The following is a 19490-nucleotide window of genomic DNA, read 5'->3' as shown; positions in this document are numbered from 1 at the left end:
CCCAGGAGTAGCAGAGCACCACCGCTCTGCGGCATTCCTCCGGGGAGAGGCCTGCGCCCCATCCCAAGGTCCCTGGTCCCCGGGCGAGCAGGGAGGAGGGCCATCTGGGAGCAGGGCCTGAGCGCGGCAGAAACGTGTGCTCGCTCGGGAGAGCGCTGCGGTCACCGAAGTCCGCGTTCAGAAGGCGTGTTCACTTAGGAATGACGGTGACTAACATTGGTAAGCATGTGCACCGTTCTCTTTGCCTTTGAAGCACTTTGTGAACATTAGCTGTTGATAAAAATGGCTTCTTCCCAATCCTAATCGTGGCGCCGAACGCAGAGCTGCGGCGGCGGGGGCGGGGGCTGTCGCAGGTCCGTGCGGGAGCACAGGCTGCCCTGGGCCTCCGCCCTGCCAGGGCTCCCGGGGGCTGCCCTGTGCTTCCTCCTCGGCCAGCGCTGCGTGTCCCGGGCCCGGCGGGGCTCCGCAGGCCGCTGCTTTGGGGGGAGACTCGCCCTCCCACCCCGGAGGAGGCTGCATCCGCGGGGACCAGCAGAAGGCCCCCGGGGCTGCCTGCCCAAGCGGGCGGACTAGGCTGACCCCTGGCCACAGGCCCGGCGGGGGGCCCTCCGTGGCGCCCCCTCCCCCCGAGCGCCCGCTGGTCCCCGGGAGTCCTCAGGCTTTTTCTCCGAGTGTCTGGACCCGTTCGCGGTGACCTGCTCGCAGAATGTGAAGCCTCCCGGATCTGGCGCATCCCTTCCAGCTCTGCAAGGCGTCCCCGGGACGGTCCCCAGCGGAGGTGGCCGCGGGAGGGCTGGACCTGGGCTCGGCTGCTTAAGGCTGGTCACACAGCAGCCGAGTGTCCGGTGACCGAGCCTCCGCACTCCGGCCGCATCGATGCCCCGTCACTCATTGGTGAGAGACCCTGCTGGACACGGCCCTTGGGCATTTTTCCAATGCAGAGCCACTTAGCATTAAAATTGCAGCCTCTCCTTTGGCTTTTTCTTTTCTTTCCTTTCCTTTTTTTTTTTTTTTTTTTTTCCCTGTCTTTTTACAAGACTTTCTCAAATCCATTTAAAACCTACCTGGAGTCAGCGCCCAGTCTCCAGAAAGCCTGGCTTTGGTCTTTGACCTTTGACCTCTACAAGGCCGCAGGAACCCCTGTGTCTTTTAACAGTAAACACTCTCTATGGTAGGCACGTCTCAGGGACACACACTCAATGTTCAGAAGATGGGGTTTGTTGGGTTTGCTTTTTGGCAGTTTAAGAGCAGAGGTGCTGTTACATGACTCTTGTCATCAGCACTTCGTGGTCCAGTGCAGGCACTCTGACTTCTAGCTGTGGATCAGATCTCAGTGGAAAAGGTGCCTGGAGAGGTCAAGCTATGCAACCTTCAGAGTTTAGAAGTTGACATTTTGGGAATTCAGAATGTGTGAATTTCATCTAGTGTCCTGTTTCCCCCCAACCCCCGGCCATGAGGGATGGAGGCCTTCTGCTGGGACCCCCTGCCCGCTGGAGGAGCTCAGGGAAGAGGTCCCCCCAAGCCCACCTCTAGACGTCCTGTGTGTGTTTAAGACTGTTTTTCTTATACTTGTGTCTCCTAAATGCAGCAGTCACAGAGACACCGATGTTTTCTTTGGAAGAAAATGCACGTCTCATGATGGAAACAGCCTACCATATACCCAAAGGCCAGAGTCACTGTGACTGGTGGCTTCAGGATACCGTGCCCGTCCCCAGGATAGGGGTGGAAGTCGGCAGGAGCAGCAGAGAACACCAGGCATCTTGGGGCTCATTTGTTTGCCCCCCAACGCTGACACGGGCTGTGGTTTCTCCCTCCCCGTCACAGTCATGCCATTGCTCAGTGTCGGGCAGCCACCCTGGACCAGAAGGATCCGCAGGCCCCCAGTGATGGAACGCGTGCGCTTTGAATAAGCCGCGCGTGAGGGCGGACTGGGCGCTTGTGTCCCCTGGACGCGGGCCCCGGAGCCTGACCACGCCTGAGTCTGTGAGCCGGTGTGTGTCTTCCCGCTCACGTTTACATCGACTGGATTATAGAAAGAAGGGCTTGAAACCAGCAGCACCCTGAGTCATGTCTCAGGAAGGAGGAGCGTGGCTCCCAGGATCACAGAATAATCCTCAGTGGGTGTTTCCTCATTGTTTTCTTGACAAAATAATGTAAAAACTTTCCAGAACAGAATGTAAAGAATATAGATTAAATAGGAGAGCTTCCCAAAATTCAGTAACACAAGGATTTGAACCCTCCGAATGGATATTTTTATTACATCGTAGCTCCTTTTAATATCTTTCTGTGGAAAACCTGACATGAATTCAGAAATATTCTTTAGTTTAATTATACAGAACATGAGCCCCAAATTCTATTCTCTGGTTTTCTTACTGGTGTGTCATTTAACCTCATTTACTACATTCACATGAGTAACTCATTTCACACAAATATAGTCGCAGTGGCACAAAGACACACACAGGATAAGCTTTTTTATTGCAGTGCAGTCAGCTCACAACGTTGTGTCCGTTGCTGGGGACTGTGGCCACGAGGAAATTTTAAATTCCTTTCGCAGCTTGCACTGCAGTCTGTCGGACGCTGCTGTTCTGGGGGACAAAACCAGAGCCAAGGCCAGGAACGTCTTCCTCTCGCATCACAGTCTGTGTAGAACACTTGTAACCTGCGTAGCAGAGAGTTTTCTCACACCATCCCCGCGAGCTCTGGCTTCAGCTCTGTGACGCGCTCATTACTCTTCTGCAAGAGGAGAGAGACAGATGTGCAGAGAAGCAGGTGGAGAGCTCGGGCTGGGAGCTGAGCGAGACCTGTCCTCACCCTCGGAGCACGGCTTCCCAGCTGCCCAGTGAGGACTCACTGGCCCTGAGCTGCTCAGGATGCTCTGTCCACCTCTGCTCAGACGGGGACCACCTGGCGACCTCTCAGGGCTTCCCACTCCAGCATCCGTGGCTCCTCAGGCCCCTCACTGACCGTGTATTGTGACTGTCTCTGGGCTCTGGAAGTTGGGAGTACATCCCAGTCCTGTGCTCACACAACAGGGAGTCGGAAATAGGCATTGTAAACACTGCATTTGGAGCATCAAAAATGTGCACATTTTACTTTGCTGTTGGAGCTCCAGAAGCTAAGCATTAAATCTCATAAATAAAAATATCAGTCTCTACTCCTCTCTCCAGGAGGTGGACCATAACATCCCAGATCTTAGGTGTGGGCCGTGCACAGTGACTTCCTTGTGAAAGCACAGGACGCAGAGGAGGACAGAGAGTGACCCTGGGGGATAAACCTGGCAAGCACAGCCTCGGCCAGGCGCCCGAGGTCAGTGCCCTTGGCGGGGAGCCGCGCGGACAGCGCGCACCCCGGCGTCACGTGGTGTGGAGGGCGCTCTGCTCTGCGGTCTGTTCTCGAAAACCCATCGCCCCATCTAACTACAAGGATAAGGTCAGACGATCCCAAATTGTGGGACGTTCTGTAACATCCCCAACTGGCCGTCCTCAAAACCGGCAAGTCATCGCAAACAAGGGGCGTCTGATGTCACAGCCAGGAGGGGCCGCAGGAGGTTGACAGCTAAAGGTCGCGTGGTGTCCTGGATGGATCCTGGGGCAGAAACAGGACATCGGGGAAACCGAGGAGATCTGAATCCACCGTGGGGTTCAGCAACAAGGATGGATCCGCACCAGCTCCGTGACGGGGACAAAGCTGCCACGTTGAGGTCAGATGTGAACAACAGGGGAACTGGGGGTGGGGTCTGCGGGAACTCTCTACCATCTTCAGTGCTTTTCTGTAAGTCTAAAACCTTTGTAACATTTAACGTTTATTTTTTAAAAACTCGGCCTTTGTATGCCTGTACTGAACGAAACAGGTGAGCTCAGTTTGCCGTCAAGCCTGCAGCCAGCCAGGCTTGACCGTCACTTCGTAGCCTCGTGTCTTCCCAGGATGACGGAGGAGCAGGTCGCCCGGCAGACGCCCATCTTTGCAACAGGAGGGGGTGAAGCGTCCGCATCACAGACTGCGGGGCATCTCTTCTCCCGGGTCTGTTACTTGGGTCCATGTGTGGATCGTGGTCCTCTTCATTTCTGATTTTTTTTCAAAATTTGAAAAATGAAGAAAAGAATATTAAAAAAATGCAAACTCTGAGCCCCCACGGGTATCACGATCATTTATGGTATATTGGCCTTTATTAAAAGTCTTGCGTGAGGCAATCAGGCATCTTTTGTGTGTGTATCTTCATTTTCATGATGCAAACGAGATAGCCTGGTAGCTCTGTAGTCTACAATATACAGAAGTATCTTTCAAATGGTGACCAATATGCATATGCAAAACAGCTGAGGCCCAAGGATTTGCATCGGGTCATCAGCCTTTTGGAATTCATTTACTTTCTTCCTTTTTAAAAAGCTACGATGATCTGTGAAAGGTGTCCTCCTGTGACCTCTTGTGGGCTCCTACCTTGAGCAAGTTGCTTAACCTCCCTGGGCCCCGGTTCTCAGGCTGTGGCAGGAAAACTTAATACCCTCAGTTCACGTTTCCAGAACGTGGTGAAAATTAATGAAATGGTGCCTGCGGAAGTCCTCAGAGGTTGGTACAATGAAAATGTGACTTACTCGTTACTGTTACGGAGAGATTCCACAGACATAATGCATGTAAACTGACTGTGTAAATATTTGTGTGTGCACACGTTCTTGCCTTTATGGGAGTTCATAAAACTCAAATAGCATTCATTGATTTTTGTCTTATTGTAAAGAAAAAAAAAAACAATAAAATGTACCCAGCACGTAAAAATGCTTAAAAACTCTCCCTTTACCAATAAAAATATGCTTAACTAGTTATGACAGTCATCGTTTTGGTGAAGATTTGCATATTATCAACATCTGTCCCCTCACCTCTCCTTCCAAAAAAAAAGAGCCAAAACAAAAAACAAGGGAATTCTTTGCTTTCAGGAACTCTGAGCCCCTTACAAATATCAAGATTTTTCTGTAATGGCAATAGAAACGCAAAAAAGTACCCCCAAAAGGTATTCTGATTTACTAATGGTAGAAACTTGTCCAAGCATTCCCTAAAGACAGGTGCGTGACCTTCCCTCGTGTGTGCCTTTACATAAGGGTTCACTGTTTCTCAGGGTTCTTTTCGTTCTCGGAATCCTACAGTTACTTAGAGAAAAAAATGAATTGCTGTCCTAAGGAGCAGAGACCAGGGTGTGACTCACACAGGGAACAGGACAGCTCTGATTCCCCAGTTCCATGCTGTGGCTCGAGTGCCTGCCTCCTAGAAAGGGCAGGACCAAGGCGTGACAAATGCTCCTGGACCACAGACCAGCTTCCTGATGCAAAGATGTGATTTTTGTGAATGCCGTTGTGAAACAGGGAGCTCACGTTTAAAAGATTTTCTTATTAATGGAAATTATTAATTCACGAAGAGACCTAGTGTCTTTTTTTCTACATGTAGAAATTAATGTTAATGTGATTTAGAAAAAACAGGATGGCTGTTCATTTTTTAATAGCCCTTCCCTAATCGGCATACACATGAAGGTAGAAAACTTGTCTTCTCATGAACTTGAAGGCATTTTAGAAGTGTGCATACACGTGGGCTGGCTGTGAGTGTATCACTGTTGATCCTGTTGATCCTATTTTATAGTAATTTGTTTAGATTTCCTCCAAAGGACTCAAAATATCGCATGTCCAACAAATGACGCTGAGATGAAAGTAGATATTTCTGATGTATTTTAAACAGTCGTTAAATTACTGGCATTGGCTTATCTCATCTGAAATTTGCTGATCCTGCCGCTGGAAGCTGATCACAGTTTCTGGCTTTTCATTGATATCATTTAATCTTATATCTGCGCATGAATTACTGCTGTGCAGCCTCATGTAACTTACTCTGAGCCTCACTGTGTGTTTGTACTGATGGAAAGAGGAGTGACTGTGTGGGCGACGGGCACGTAGCCGCCAGCGTCCGAGCACTGAGCACATGCCTTCTGCAGAGCCTCGGAGGCAGGGAGCCTTAGCACACTGCATGAGGTCTCTGCTTAAATGAAGACAGCTGTGTTCAAAATGGGTCCGTGTGGGTCAGAATACGTAGGCGCTGTCAATGGGTGTTTATTGTGCAAACAAGGTAACATTCCATATGTTGTCACGCAGCATCCTTACCTCATAGCCTGTTATCCTGAAATGCACAGAAACTACAGCCAGTTTATCACCCAGCACAACAAAGAGCTAATCTAGACGGAGCTGAGAATAATAACGACTGAAAGTGAATATGCCTTGCAGAATATGCTGTCAGTTTTGTTCTCTGAGTCTGTTGCGAGAACTCCCATAGCTTGTTTTCCTGGCTAGACTTAATTCATTTTTTCCAAGCAGGCAATCTTGTAGGAGCCTAAAAAGAAGTGTTTTTCTCCCCCTCACTATGTTATAAACACATATTTTCTGTAAACAGAAGGGCAGAATGAAGCTTGTAGAAATCCGAACAGATGGTACAATAAGAATTTGTCAGATTCCTCCCAGTACGACAGTGATGGTTGGAATTTTCAGGGCAAAATCTACGAACCCTCTACCTTCCAAAGGCATGTGGAAGACCTCAGCGGTGAAATTTTACAGGGAGTTTTTGTAAAGCTAGCTGTTTTGTTTAAGACCCCCCAAATCTCTTCTTATTGGTCTGAGGATGTGTTAGTTGTTAGTTTTCATCTAGGTCTATACAATATCTAAATTCAGGTGGTGTAGCCTCCAAGATGAACTGAACTTCATTTAAATTGTATGTACCTCCTTAAATTAAGATAACGTTGTGTTACAACATTTTTCTCCTTGTCTCTCCTTTTACACATTTCTCCCACCTGTTTATCATTTTTCCCGATCACCTGAAATAATTCAACTATAATCATAACCCGCCTCCCACTCGCCCATCCCATAAATACCACCAACAGATTTGGGGGGCAAGAAGTGTAGGCCTCAAATATGTCAAACACTTTATTTACAAAATATTCTTTTCCACTTGGATTCACCTAGGTTGCTACTAACATAAAATATCTCACAGTTGTCCACGACTGAACGATGGGAGTTTTGATTGGCAGTTTTGTTCGGATAACTCATGACAACCGTGAAATAGCGGTTCCCAGCAAAAGGAAAAGAAAAGTCTTCATTCCAACCTTAACCGAAATAAGTGCCTGATGAATAGCAGCTACAAATTATTTTGCTGAAGTTCAGCATTTTAGGGTCCTTAGAGTTGTTTAATATGGATGATAGTTTTCATCTCTGTGTAAGTCAAATTTTCTTCATTTTCCCTTAAAAAGAAAAAAACAAACCTAAGCTCAAACATTTAAGGCAACCTGGGATACCCAATAATGAACTCCAGAGGCAGCCTTGGGGTCTAGAGTTTGTAAGTGTATTTCTTTGTATGTTTAAGCTGCATTGTAACACATTCAGAACAAGATTGTTATTTCTGTTGTATTAAAATGACCATGACGAGATGGAGGAAGACAAAAACAACAAAGACCGTTTAAAATCACTGGTTGTTGGTATCACGACTCATGGTAACGCCCAGTAGAAGAGAACGCACTTACCCAGAATGCCAATAAGATGATTGGTTTGCGGGGATTATAAAATTCAAGTGCTTTTTCTCCTCCAGAGTCTTTTGCCTCTCAAGTGGTCACTGGAACAGGAGATAATAAGGGTGTCATTTACAAGTCATTGACTGGGTGACTTGGGGTTCTCATCGCCACTGTGAAGGTTCTAACATCAGTTTATTTGAAAGTATCTCGCAGTAAATTACATGGTTGCTCTCCTCTGTCCTCACTTCTCTTTTCCTCTTGGCTACATCTAGTAATTTTTAAATTCATGTTACTACGTGCTCGTGTATTCCACACTGACAACACCCCCTAAATTCTTCTAGGCTGCGTAGATGCGACAGTAGCATTCTTAGTGGTGCTCTGCTCTGAATTAGAATGAGTGCAAAGCAGAGTCCAGTGGCTCTTGGTCTCCACTTGGGTGCACACAATGAAATGTATTCATTTTATCATTAGTACCTGAGCTATCCCTTCATGCTTGTCACAAGCACACATACACACAACTTTGTCATCCCCAAATGGGCCCAAGTCCACAAAGCATCAGGAAATTAGACAATTTCTGTCTAGGTCAATTAAGTATAATGGTGTATTTGTTTAGTGCATCGGAGCTGTTCTCATTAGGGGCTATCGGTTCGTAATGCAGCCTTTGCTGAACCTGGCCAAATGATAAATGGGGATTCTTCCTACTCTCTTGACCCCAAAGCTATTGGTTTTTCTTTTAAAAGCTCTCTATAATGTTTTCTTAATGTGGATGGTAAAATTAATAAACCTTTAGGTTCAAGTGTAAGTGTCAACATGGAATCCACTGATTTGCTGACTGTTGATGAAAATTAAGCAGTCGATAAACTTTAGATGAGATGGACGCATCAGTCTAGCTCTACCAGATGCCAGGCACGCTACGGAAACTTAACACGTGTTTGTTTGAATAAATAAACTTATAAAATATATGATCTTAAGTGATGAGACTGATTTTTTAAACAAATATGCTGAATTTTCCAACAATGACATGGACATCACCCTATTCAGAGGCGCGCTTTGGAGAAGCTGGTAATGGACTCATTTTCAGGAATTCCTTCAAAGCTTACAGCATGTCTTCTTGACTTGACTTGACTCAGGAGTGGGAAATCCTATTTCCCTAAAGTCTATTTAAATTGTTGTTTTCTGTGTGCTCCATCACATCCACACAGCAAGATGGACCAAAGGCAACTTAAAGGGAAGTGCGCTCAGCAGGTAACTGGGTGGTGAGGGCACCCACCATAATTTCCTCCTTTTGCAAAATACAGAAGTTCACACCAGAATTTCTTCAAATACATTAGTATAATATTTTACTTTGAAAGATGAGCTGAGTATACCACTGAGGTCAAAGAAACACGCTGGTATTTGTTCTGAAAAGAGCTGTATGTGCCTTGTAAAGTGCTGGGCTATGCCGGTCTTCACCGCTCGCCACTTCCTGCCTCGTATCGCGGTATTTGCCATGATTCTTATGCTTGTCTCGCTTTCATTATGTATAAAGGGATCGAAGGGAGGGATGATGTTGTCTCATATTTATAGCCCTTACTATGCTCAGCATAATTCTGCGTACCTAGTGTGTGCTCACCAATGCTGTAACAATTAAATAAAAGATAATTTAATAAAGGATTTTCTCCGTGGGGAGCATCAGGGGTGGGGTGTGTCTGCTGAAGACTCTCATCTCCTGAGTCTGCATTCTCTTGCCCCTTGGCTCATTCCTAGTTACTCTTTTCTTCATAAAGCATTATTTTATCCAGCTCCCTCTGAAAGATCAGAACAAATGTCAAGACTTTGCTGTTTCTGTTCATCACTCAAAGCACTTGGCATGATCTTCACAGAAACTTTCCTCATGTTCAAGTTTTCTTTCAGAATGTGAGCATCTGTCTCTTGGTCTAAATTTAACTCTTCAGCCATCATTCTTACAGTTAATCATGTATTTGAATCGGCCAAATGTCTGACCTTTTCAGCATTGTCTTTGGTCCTCTGCATGATAGCATGACTGTACATCTCCGGGGCCATCCTCTGACCTGCTCTAAAATCTCCTGTGGCATCAGAATTCCTTGCTCTTGCTACTGCTCCTTCTCAATGCCAAATTTCTCACTTGCGGATTTGTTTAACTTCCTGAAAATTATATTCTTTGCACCAAATAATGCCAATGAATGTACCCAACAACATGAAACTCCATGCACTGCTATTCACAGGTGCTAGCACAAAACTGACTTTTCCATCCTGAAAACACTGTTGCTTCAAGGTAAAAAGTTTTTGTAACATACTCCAAAGCCGTGTCTATACAGCATACATAGTGGATGGGGTTTCGTCTTTGATAGTTTCCTGTTGTACATATTTGCTTTAATTTGTTCTTTATATGCTGAGGACCATGGCATCTTTCTCTGTTGTGGTCACACTTCAACGTTTAAGGAGATAAAATAGGTTGATAAAATAGGTTAAAAGTTCTACTTGAAAAGAAAGGAATCCAGTGCCCACCTTGCCCAGAATAAATCATTGCCTTATAAGCATCTCCAACTTTTCATTCTAATCCACCTTATCAGTGAGGTAAACTGATCACTGGATTAATTATTAGACTAGAAAGATGTTGATGTATTTGCAGATTTCTCCCGGGGAATGTAACATAGAGGCTTAGAAAAACATACTATATAGAGGTGAGCACAAAATTGTGAAATGGCTATAGAGGAAATTTCTTGTTCAGTAAATTATGTATAGTCCAGTGAGTCATGGAGTTACTGGGCCGGAGGAGTTCCCGTGGACCAGCTGGCCCAGTCCTCTCACTTTACAGATGATGGGAACACCCCATGGTTGAGTGAGGGGCTCAGGGTTGCACAACCAGGAGAGGCAGGGTGGAGACTAAGGTGAAGATGCGTGGTGACCTGCGTGGGTCCTTCCCTGCGTCTTGACTGAGCATAGTCCCTGCCTTTTTGGAGTTTGCAACTGAACGTAGTTGCATCAACATGATTATAACAAAAAGCTCCTGCACGTCCAGCCCCTGTAAGTCCCTTGGGGAAAATACTAGATCAAACCTTGTCTTAAATCTCAAGCATCTACTAGAGGGTGATGCATAGCAAGTACTTACCACGTATTAGTTTCAAGTCGAGGTGGAGAGACCAACATGCAGCCGATACAATATAATCCATTTCAACATGTCGTCATAAAGGGGTGGGGCAGGGAACTGCGGTTAACGGCTGTGGGATGTAGAGCATCCTGCCAGGCGACAGTGTGAGAAACATTCACCCAGTGAAGTGGCCCGTGAGTTAGTCAGGCAGAAGCAGTGCACGGTGTCTGTGTGTGTGTGTCTGTGTGTCTACATGTGCGTCGGTGTGTCTCTGTCAGTCTGTGAATAGACACCCTATGTTAGGTCAGACATGCGCAGACATAAAGGCAAATCCGAGCACTTTTTGGAGTCGCTGTAAGAAGATTTATCCTTTTCTCTAAGTATCAAATATCAGACAGTGATTGGAAAGGTCAGCCACGTGGGACAAATATAACTTCTTTTGTTCCACATTAAAGCTCTTGTATTTGATTCCATTGTACAGAGGTTAAAGGAAAATAAAGATGAAAAAAGATGAGCCAGAAAGTGAATATAAATCTGATTCGGAGGATTTGGAAACACTCTACAGGAGAAATAACATGTGAGAAATAGGTTCGGGCATTCTGGTGGAAAAACTGAGCAAGGATGGGGACAGGAATGCATGGGGCATGGGATGGAAGGATGAGGAGTCCGGTTGGACTAGGGCATAGAGAAGAGAACTGTCATGGTCCACATTCAGCCATCCTCGGCGGTGCAGGGTGGTACCGAGAAGCAGAAGTCATCAAAGCAGGAAGATCTCCATGAATGAGCCGACCACATATAAATTAGCTGCTATCGTTTAATGCCATGGTTTACTCCATTGCGTCCATGGAATTCCATTGCATGATTTCCGCCAAGTCAATGATGACTCACTCAATGTGGCTAGAGACCCAGACAATACAGTGCAAAGAAAAGACAAGTGAGTCGTAAAGGAAAATTGTAAAAACTGTAAAATGCATACAACTTCTAGAAATCAAGGAAGGTGATATTGGGGAATTGCTTCCATCGCACACAGAGACATTGACAAAGAGAATTTGGCAGCTAACAGTTAATTGTGAACTACACCCTAGACCAGCTCCCAAAGGAGGCTGGTATGGTAGGCTCGTCAAAAGAAAACCATACACAGATCAAATAATTACCTGAGAGAGACCCGTGGGGAAAATGATGGAGACCTAAAATATTTACTTGCAAATGTGATGATTCTTTACGCTTATGCAGCAAAAGGAACCGTGAAAAGGATGCTTATAGCATCTTATAAAAGTTTGTCTGAAAATTTTTATCAAAGAAAATCATTCTTATTTTTATTCTGAGAACTACTTTTTAAAGTTGTAACTGTATTTGATTCGTTGTTACTTATAAGATGAAATGCATTTATTTTCGTATTTTGTTTTATTTTCCAAGTTCCAGTTAAATGTCATTTTCAAAAACTATTTCACAGGGCACACTGGGCTTTGTTTGCGAGGATTCACCTCGAGTCAGCGCAGCGCCAAGCCCGTGACGCAGGTACCGCTCTGCCTCTTAGCGCCTTCAGTGTCCCTCTTAGCGAGTAACTTGCGCATTGATGGTCCAGAATTTACCAAACGTAAATACGTCATTTGATGCTTCCTTTGAGTCCTCTGTGCTGCTTCTCTCTGAGAGGAAAGCGGTGAGCTGGTGAGGGACTCCCCAGAAGTCATTTTCCAGTAACAGAGACATCACTCTGCATGCCAGCACTTTGCAGTGGTTAGCATTTTCCCTCCGATGCCACACCCTTCCCTCCTGCTGAAACAGAGGTTGGGGAACCAGATTTAGCCCTCTGAGGACGCCAGCTCCTCGTCACGGGTGGTAACTCTGAGGGTAATTAGGCTTCATTTATTTATTCATTTATTTAATGGGGGTACCGGAGGCTGAACCCGGGACCTCGTGCATGCTAGCCATGCACTCTACCACTGAGCTGTGCCCTCTCCACCCCATGATCATTCTTAGATGATGCAATGCCTCCTTCCCGCAGGACCCCAGAAGGACTGACGTTGTTTCTTCCTGCATGCATTTAGGATGCAGGCTGTGTCTCTTCACATTTTCCACCTCTTCCTGTTATCTTGCGTTCAGGGTCCCTTCTCACTGATGTCTGCGTGCTTGTCAATGAAAATACACCCTCCTGCCTTCCAACGGGTTGTTTTCCAGATACTGGGGATGCAAATGGCAAATTGTACCATCTGTTAGAACTGTGTGCAAAACAAGAGTCAGTAGGCACCAGAGGAGCAGCTGAGTGCATGATGAACACATGCACTAAATATTCATTTTATTTCTTTTTAAAATAATTTTTAAAATTGAAGTATAATTGGATTACAATGTGTTAATTTCTGATGTACAGCATAATGTTTCAGTTATATACATGTATTCCTTTTCGTATTCTTTTTCATTATAGGTTATTACAAGATATTGAATATAGTCCCCTGTGCTCTACAGTAAGACCTTATTGTTTTTCTATTTTATACTAGTAGTTAGTACCTGCAAATCCTGAACTCCCAGTTTATGCCTCCACTGTCCCCCTTACCCCCCGGTAACCACAAGTTTCTTTTCTATGTCTGGGGTCTGTTTCTGTTTCGTAAATAAGTTCATTTGTGTCATTCCTTAAGATTCCACATATGCGTGATATCATATGGTATTTTTCTTTCTCTGTCTGACTTCACTTAGAATGACAATCTCCAGGTCCATCCATATTGCTGCAAATGGCACTATTTCATTCTTTTTTATGGCTGAGTAGTATTCCATTGTATACACAGACGGCAGCTTCTTTATCCAGTTATCTCTCAATGGACATTTAGGTTGCTTCCATGTCTTGGCTATTGTACATGGTGCTGCTATGAACATTGGGGTGCAGGTGTCTTTTCAAGTTAGAGTTCCCTCTGTATATACGCCCAGGAGTGGGACTGCTGGATTGCTGGATCATAGTCAGTGAGCGGCCGTTGTAAGGAGGATCTGCTGAATTAAAGGGCGGCTGGGTGAGACTATCCGCCGGTGACTGTCTCCGGAGGAGCCGCCTCCCCCGGCAGCGGCCTCGGCCCCACGGCTGCTTCTCCCCAGGATGCCCCTTGGGGGCTTCAGTGCTCTTCTCCAGAGCGGGTCCTGGATCACAGGGCAGTGGGCGGGAGCGAAGAAAGGGGACTGTCCCTCAAAGGACCTGCAAAGGCTGGAGAGAGAATTCCATTTCTGAAAAGCAAAGGAAAACTTAACAGACACTCACCTAAGACAGAGAGGGTTCAGGCTCTGGAGGGGCTGGCACGGGAGCCCAGGACACTGCTGGTTGGGGTTATTCACCTCCCGGATGGACACGCGTTGAAACCCAAGGGAAGAGTCTCAAGAACCATTTCTGTGAACGCGTTTCTGTGTGTTTCCGGGGCTCCGTCAGGGAAGCAGGGAACCTATTCACAAGCCCACTCGCACGGACAGATGGCCCCGGGCAGGAAATGTAGATTCAGAGGGTGCGGCGATGCGAAGTTAGGAGGAACACGTGGAACTTCGGCTGTTTCCACGGTGAAGTCAGCCAGGTCTCCAGTGGGTTCGAGGGCGGATTCGGAGGTGCCAGGGTCGCCTCGCTTGTCCGTCACTCGTGAGGTGGGCAGTGCAGGGTGAGAGCCCGTGTGGCCTTCCGAGCCGGACAGACGTGGGTGTGGCTGGAGGCCCCCCACGCATCAGCTGTGTAGCTCTGAGCTCAGTCTTGGCCTCTCTGGGTACAAATGCCCATGAAATGCAAATACGAAAATCCATCTTGTAACTTGACTGGCAGATCAGAGAGAGGAGCAAGAAGGGGCCTGACAAGAGCAGGTGCTCAGCTAGTGCTGGTGTTGGCACCGTCCCGTCCTACCTGGTCGGCTGGAGAGAAAAACAAAGCGGTCAGCAAAGATGGGACGCCCACGAGCACAAGGCGGGAGGGAGAGGCGTCGTCTCCTTGGCGATGTGCTGTTTTCATTTCTGTCTGTCTTCCCAGGACAGCCATTGAAAGGAAATTCATAGGATGTGACATCTATATGTTTGCTCAGTTTGTGCAAAGTAATTAACGTTTTGATCAGGTTCAAAAAAATCTTAATTAGGCGCATGAGCTCTTTGGGGATATGTCCATTTTCGCCTGGTCTATTTGGAAGACTCAGGATCTGTGTTCTCTCTTCTGGTTTATTTCCCTTGATAGATGCCCGTGGAGGGTACCCGGACTCTGAATCCAAGCCAGGCAGCCAACGATGCTACGTCCCTGTCTCCTGGGGGCACGTGGGATCCAGGGCCAGCATTTTTCTCTTGTTCTGCCTCCCTGTGAGCAGGTACCTTAACTGTATCTTCCTTGTGTGATATGCGGCATTCTATGGGTCTGTTTTGTGCACGTGGGGTGGTTGAAAACAAAACAACGCTTTTCAGTTAGAACTCGAAATTGTTTCTCAGTGCTGCATACATTCAGGTTTGCTGATGGATTCACTTTTCTTCACTTGTCTTTTTTTGTGCTTTTACTTTGCAACTCATTCAGAGAATCTGTCCCCAATGAGACACTCATGTTTATCCATGTAGGGTCTCCAAATACTGTTCGATTTTATTAATAGCTTGGATAGCTTCTGAGACAATCTCGAAGGCCCCTACAAAGTGGACTTCATGGCAGTCATCTGAGTCTGTGTAATTGAGTGTCCCTGCACAACAAGGCGTCTTGAATGACTTTCTAAACTCAGTTGTGTCAGGTGTTCAGATGACCCTGAAGGAACACCTGTGGGCTGGGTGTCCCCCCCTCCCCGCCAGCAGACACGCAGCCTGGAAGGTTATTACTAATACGTAGAGCAAACGCGCGGCAGTTTTAAATTTTATATTTATCTTGCTACTGTTATCCAAATCCTTAATAATATTTAGCGTTTATGAGCAGTGGTTTCTCTCTGCAGATCTTTTTATAAACCTTAATGATTAATCACCTTGCACCTCTGTGAAAGGGATGTGTGGGAGGTTTCGGAGTTATCTGTAGAAGCAAGTTCATTCTCATTATTGTGACTTTGCTAAGCCAGAGGATTCAACCTGTAAGGCATATCCAAGGCTCTCCCTAAGTCTCAGAGGCTCTGAGGAAAAGTGTGCATGTGTGACATCACTTCCGGAGTTTCCCCAAAGGTGTGTTTGTTATCCGCCTCTGAAGGGAATCCTGGAGGAGGTCAGTGTCATGATGAACCCCAGGTTCTCCAGGCTTCGTCACTCCCCCTGCAGAGCGGGTGGCGAGACCCGCCCAGGTGAGGTGCGTCCCAGGGGCAGCTGGGGTCCAGGGCATTTCGCTGTCCCGCCAGCCTCTCCTGGATCTCCCTGGCCCTTGGGCACGTGGGCATGTGGCCTCCTGGTCCCTGTGCAGGGATCGCCAAAGGCTCGGGTCACCTGACCTTGGGAGCCGTCCAGACCACGGGCTGTTTTGTGGGTGAGCTGGGCAATTTGTAGGGTCATAGGGATGGGCTGAGAGTCTCTGCTGATCTTCCATCAACATTAAGGAGTGTCCCCCCAGCAATGAAGTGACTCCCAGAGTTGCCCTGCTATGAGCCCGATGGCGGGAAGGCCCTTCCTCCTGAGGAAGTGAGGTAGTCACCCCAGATGCCACCTTATGTTCCAAAAGGCTCCCTGCTGCGGAGAAGTGGGTGACATAGGTGGGGGTGGAAGTCTGCAGGGGTTTGGTTCCCTGGACGACCTTCTGCGCCATCTGCTCTAGGAACACGTTTTCCCGGGAAATGGAGAGCCCACAGCATCCTCTGTCTGATGGAGCGGACCTGCTCCTCCGGCAGGGGAACCATCCAGAGGCCGCGTTTCTGGGCCACACGCCTGTCTGTTCTATTTCTTTTCTTCTCCTTTTTTTAAAAATAATGGGAAATAAATGGGCAAAGATTAAAGATAGTTAAATGGTCCTTCTCAAGTCTCCAAGCACTGACTTCCTGGTTCCTTCAGCCTTTACATTAAGGGGGAACAGAGGCTGTGCCTGAGGGAAGGTCTGTGCCTGGAGGTACATCTGCACAGAGATAGAGACAGAGACAGAGAGAGACAGAGAGGGAGAGAGACAGAGACAGGAACAGAAAGACAGAGAGAGAGACAGAGGGACAGAGAGAGAGAGACAGCAGAGACTGGGAGGCGGAGAGCAAGGGGAAGCGGAGAACTGAGGGTCTAGTACGCCCCTGTGGAGTTCACCTTCTCCCCAGACCTTCCAGATTCTACCCCGCCTCGGGGTGGGGCACGCTTCTCTGATGCTGTAAAATGGCCTGTTTCACCCAGATCTCTGATTCCCCTCCAGTGCAGCCTCAGTCCTGGGAAGCTTGGCCCGGACTTGCCCCTAGGGAACCATCCCGGCAGAGCCTCTTCAGTCCGGGGAAAAAAGCTCCCCGGGTCAGACCTGGTCTAGGGAGCGGCCGGCGGGCGGCTCCCCCGCGGTTTGGAGCCAGGACCACAGGTCCCCGTGCCCGCAGGTGAGGGCGCCTTCCCGCTGCGCGGGGCACCCCCGCCACCCACCGGGGTCGAGTGTGAGCCGGGCCCCCGGAGGCCGGCGCTCTCCCCGCCTCGCCGCCCTCCGCGCCCGCTCGGCTCCTGGTGCTCACACATCGCTTCTTCGTGGCTCCCTGCTCCTCTCTCCCAGGACTCATCCCCTCGAGGTAACCAGGGAAACTGGTTGCCATGGCAACGTGACAGGTTTGCTCCGCCCGCCCCTGGAAGGAGCCGCACGCGCCAGGAGCGCTTGCCAGGGCTGCCCCGGCTGCGGCTGCGGGACCACCAGGGCCAGGCCCGGTGCCAAGCAGGCCCCGCTCTCCAAGAGCCCTCTGCCCTTCATTTCCATCTCCCGCCCTTTCCCGTCACCTCTGGCCCCTCTTGTCCTGAGGAAATGAAAGCGGGGACCCCTGTTCTCCCAGGACCACTTTAGATGGTTAGCAGGTAATTTAATTCTCCGAGAGAGGCGCGCGGCTGCGGTGCGGGGTCCAGGACTCATCGCGCGCAAACAGACTGCACTTAAATCCTGGCCCCTCACTGGCTGCTAACTGGCTGGCAGACTGCAGGGCAGGAGGGGTGCGGGTTGGACGGGGGCCTGGCTCCCAGGAGCGGCTCCGGCTTGCCAGGCATTTATAGCCAAGCCGGCCAGATTTTTAAAAGGAACCGACCCACCCTCCCGTCTGTCGGAATCTCTGCTTCTCTCCGGGCTCAGAGGCAGGGACCGTGCGCTCCAGATAGTAAATATAGAATCTAAATGTTTCTAACAACAAATTTGGCAACGCCCCTGGCCTCCCAGGCCTTCCTAGGCTTGTGCTGACAGCCCAGCTCTCATCCAGACTCGCGAGGCATCGTCTCCTGCCGGCTGCCAGGGGCCAGGCACCGCGGGAAGAAGCAGGGATGTGTCTCCCGACCCGCAGGGCCCCAGGCGCCCCTGTTCTCACCTATTCCGTGGGCATCAGAAGGGACTGTGGGGGATTAAATGCAGCCCCGCCAAGGGCACACTTGGTGTGCCCTTGCATCCACCTCCTCCGTGTAGGTGAGTGGTTCTCCATCCTTCCCCACAGGACACAGAAAGTGTGGGAATATTTAATGTCCCATAAACCCACCTCCTTCTGCCGCATGGACACCGCAGGGCACTATTGAGAGGAGAGCTTGACCCCAAATGTCCATGGCACTTGGCTGCATTTCTGAGTGGCTCGGATGCTTTTCTCCTTCGGAGACATTTTCAATCCATTTCTAGGGCCCCCTAAACGACCGTAAGTCTGTCCCTTACCCGACATCCAGGCTGGAACCTCTGACGGCAGAATTGCTCAGTGCTTCCCCATCCTTGTCCTGCAAAGTCAGAGGTTCAGGTAGAGTTGTTCCTCGTGCTGTATTTGGTCCACAAAGTAACCAAGCTCTGTATTCCCTGAACCTAAAACAAAAGCAAAATCAAGCTACTTGAAATAGATTTTCCTGCACAGTAACTGACCAAGAAATAATCCAGCATTTTAATAACTGATAAGGGGAAGACAAAGAAAGAGATCCTGACCTCTGATGCAGAAGAGCTTCCTAGTCCTTTCAGAAGATGGAAAACTCTTATGGATCTGAGACAAAGGAAATGGAAAGTGTGCATCAAATACTCCTCTGTGTCAGTTAGCTGGGAGGCGGGACCGCACATCATACTAGCTAAATGAGGGTTTTGGACTAAAATAATCCCTCAGATCTTTCCACCTCTGACTTTAGATTGTGTGTATGTTTTCTGACATTTCACAAAGTATTGGGACAAATGACATCATCTGTCACAGACAATAAGTCTGTTTTTTTGTTTTTTTTTTTTACCACTAGAAATGTTGGCTCTAGAAAGAGTGGTTTTAGCCACAGCAGTACTAGGGGGTACAGGTGGGAACAGAGAAGAGGAAGCTGGACCCTAAGGCCCTGCCCCTCCTGGAGTGAGTCTGCTCCTCCCGGGGTTCCAAGGCCTGGGGGAGGGGACGGCTGCCTTGAGAGAGAGCTGACCAGCCAGCAACGCAGAAGGACAGAGCTGGTCAGCACAGGTACGGGCTCTAGGGGCAGAAAAGCCTGGATTTGAGTCTGGATCTGCCATGACAGGCGATTCATTTAACCTCTCTGGATCCCAAACCATCCTTTCTTGCATTTATTTGTTCATTTATTTATTCGTCCTATGCTGGGTGCGGTCCTATTCTGGGTGCCAGGGATGGAGCAGTGACAACACTCCCTGGTCTTGTGGGGAGAAAAACCACAAACAGGACCAGACGCAGCTGACCCTTGAATGACAGCCTGAACTGCGCAGGTCCACTTGGACTTGAGTTTTTCAGTAAGCAGGACAGTAGCCCAGGGTCCAAGGTGGGTTGAATCCTCAGATACAAAACCGTGTAACCAGAGGGCAGACTCTCAGTTCAC

At 48.3% G+C, this 19490-nt stretch overlaps 1 long non-coding RNA gene across 1 annotated transcript in view; it reads left to right on the top strand.

Annotated features, from left to right (window-relative positions):
• The window catches only part of LOC141575609 (uncharacterized), a 168317-nt gene extending 163401 nt beyond the window's left edge, over positions 1-4916 (top strand). Inside the window, exon 5 of the long non-coding RNA XR_012503284.1 lies at positions 1589-4916. This is a non-coding gene — a long non-coding RNA (uncharacterized LOC141575609). The remainder of the gene's footprint in view (positions 1-1588) is intronic.
• Positions 4917-19490: the final 14574 nt, after the last annotated feature.

Source organism: Camelus bactrianus, chromosome 30 (assembly GCF_048773025.1).
Source record: "Camelus bactrianus isolate YW-2024 breed Bactrian camel chromosome 30, ASM4877302v1, whole genome shotgun sequence".
NCBI lineage: Eukaryota > Metazoa > Chordata > Mammalia > Artiodactyla > Camelidae > Camelus > Camelus bactrianus.
Note: the sequence above shows the minus strand (reverse complement) of the source record. Positions and strands in the feature narration are given on the sequence as shown.